At 35.1% G+C, this 2,629-nt stretch overlaps 3 non-coding genes and 1 pseudogene across 3 annotated transcripts; all 4 read left to right on the forward strand.

The window, feature by feature from the left end:
• The first annotated feature begins 260 nt into the window (after window positions 1-260).
• LOC129251404 (U2 spliceosomal RNA) lies at window positions 261-456 on the forward strand. Its single transcript, XR_008582958.1, has one exon. It is a non-coding gene; the product is annotated as a U2 spliceosomal RNA (small nuclear RNA).
• A 232-nt stretch (window positions 457-688) lies between these two features.
• On the forward strand, window positions 689-884 carry LOC129251402 (U2 spliceosomal RNA). The gene has a single exon (XR_008582957.1). It is a non-coding gene; the product is annotated as a U2 spliceosomal RNA (small nuclear RNA).
• Window positions 885-1,118: 234 nt separating this feature from the next.
• Window positions 1,119-1,314, forward strand: LOC129251406 (U2 spliceosomal RNA). The gene has a single exon (XR_008582959.1). It is a non-coding gene; the product is annotated as a U2 spliceosomal RNA (small nuclear RNA).
• Window positions 1,315-2,048: 734 nt separating this feature from the next.
• LOC129251403 (U2 spliceosomal RNA) lies at window positions 2,049-2,174 on the forward strand (annotated as a pseudogene).
• Window positions 2,175-2,629: the final 455 nt, after the last annotated feature.

A 2,629-nucleotide genomic window follows, 5' to 3' on the forward strand; every position in this document is an offset into this window, starting at 1 on the left:
GACCCTCTTGGCTACGAAGCGTTATATTATATGTTGATATAAACGTAGCGACGAACTAAAAAAAAATAACTTTTATTTTTTCTTGTGATTCGAACCAAGGATTTTGGATCGGAAGCTCACATTGCTAGTCGCTCGGCTACCGCGCCATGCTGTCGTCGCTGGCCTGAAAGTTATTTAGTTACGAAGCGTTATATTATATGTTGATATAAATATTATATGTTGATATAAATAATTTTTGTGAGCGTGTAATTCTCAAAAGGTTTATTAGAAAATCTATTGACTAGGTAGTGTGGTATCTGTTCTTATCAGCTTAACATCTGATAGATCCTCCATCGGAGGACAACAAATCTTAAACGGATTTTTGGAAATGGGCGGAGTGTTTTAGAGACTTGCTCTCCACCTCTGCCACGGGTTGGCCCGGTATTGCAGAACCGCCGGGATTTCGGCCTTGAATAAATACAAGAAGAAATATACTAATACATTTAGCTTTGGTGGGTAGAGCCATAAATTTTTATATGAATACAAGTAGACGAAAATGGAATTTTTTTTTTTTTGAAATTTGCATTGTAGGACATTTCTGATTATTTATTGAAAACAGTTTTTTGGTTTAGATACTGAAAGTCAGTTTAAGTGAATCGGTATAAATATTTCGTACATTAATTTTTGTGAGCGTGTAATTCTCAAAAGGTTTATTAGAAAATCTATTGACTAGGTAGTGTGGTATCTGTTTTTATCAGCTTAACATCTGATAGATCCTCTATCGGAGGACAACAAATGTTAAACTGATTTTTGGAAATGGGCGGAGTGTTTTAGGGGCTTGCTCTCCACCTCTGCCACGGGTTGGCCCGGTATTGCAGTACCGCCGGGATTTCGGCCTTGAATAAATACAAGAAGAAATATACTAATACATTTAGCTTTGGTGGGAAGAGCCATAAATTTTTATATGAATACAAGTAGACGAAAATGGAATTTTTTTTTTTTTTCGAAATTTGCATTGTAGGACATTTCTGATTATTTATTGAAAACAGTTTTTTGGTTTAGATACTGAAAGTCAGTTTAAGTGAATCGGTATAAATATTTCGTACATTAATTTTTGTGAGCGTGTAATTCTCAAAAGGTTTATTAGAAAATCTATTGACTAGGTAGTGTGGTATCTGTTTTTATCAGCTTAACATCTGATAGATCCTCCATCGGAGGACAACAAATGTTAAACTGATTTTTGGAAATGGGCGGAGTGTTTTAGGGGCTTGCTCTCCACCTCTGCCACGGGTTGGAGCGGTATTGCAGTACCGCTGGGATTTCGGCCTTGAATAAATACAAGAAGAAATATATTAATACATTTAGCTTTGGTGGCAAGAGACATAAATTTTTATATGAATACAAGTAGACGAAAATGGAATTTTTTTTTTTAATTTGCATTGCAGGACATTTCTGATTATTTATTGAAAACAGTTTTTTTTTTATTAAAATTGATTATAGAAGAAAATTGAATTTTTTCCAAGGTGAATTCATACACTAAGCTAAGTAAAACGTTTCGTAATTCAATTTTATGTTGACATCCAAATGTACACGGCGGAAGAAAAAAATAACAAATCAGCTGTGTTATTGCTACCACCTCAAAAAGATTCGCCTTGATTTTTCATATAAAAATTATAAATATCATCACTTGTTACAACTGTACCCAGTCGGTCGACAGTGTGTGAATCATCTTTAAATTCTGCAAGAATACCCTAACCTGCGCAGCGCACAGTAAAATCGACAGAAAGCTGAGCGCAGAGCACAATCGTACAAACACACTAACGTACATACATACATATATACGCTCGAATACATTTTCTTACTGTGCTCAGCCAAGGCTGGTAGTCATGCACTGTGGCGATATGAACGCACAAATGCACATACACAGGCACGAACATGAAATCAAACAGCTCGCCGTGTTTAAGTGAATCGGTATAAATATTTCGTACATTAATTTTTGTGAGCGTGTAATTCTCAAAAGGTTTATTAGAAAATGTAATGACAAGGTAGTTTGTTGGTTGTGTGTGGTTATCGCTTCTAGGCCTTATGGCTAAGATCAAAGTGATCAAATGGGCGAAGTGTTTTAGGAGCTTGCTCCACCTCTGCCACGGGTTGGCCCGGTATTTCAGTACCGCCGGGATTTCGGCCTTGAATAAATACAAGAAGAAATATACAAATACATTTAGCTTTGGTGGGAAGAGACATAAATTTTTATATGAATACAAGTAGACGAAAATGGAAGAAATTTGTAAGTCTGTTTCTTCGGTCCGTTTGGGTATTTTTTTTGACAACATCGAAACCAAAGCATTTGTATCATATTTTATCTATCATAAGCCACTCGTACATTTGTTGAAATTGAAAACATTGAGGATGAATAATGATAAAATGAAGAAAATAAAATATGAACTTTATAGCAATATTATAATGAACCTATAATTATCCCGCTCCTAATGCTGCTTTCGTCTTATTCTCTCTCAGTTTGTTTTACGGAAGGTTTCACTTCTATCGAGTCTAACCGTTAGACTGGTATTTTTTTTAAATAAGAACCTCTCATTAGCATTAAGTTTGGAAATCACCTTTTGTTTTGTAGTATTTAAGAGTAGCAGCTATC

This window comes from Anastrepha obliqua, unplaced genomic scaffold (genome assembly GCF_027943255.1).
Source record: "Anastrepha obliqua isolate idAnaObli1 unplaced genomic scaffold, idAnaObli1_1.0 ptg000012l, whole genome shotgun sequence".
Lineage (NCBI taxonomy): Eukaryota > Metazoa > Arthropoda > Insecta > Diptera > Tephritidae > Anastrepha > Anastrepha obliqua.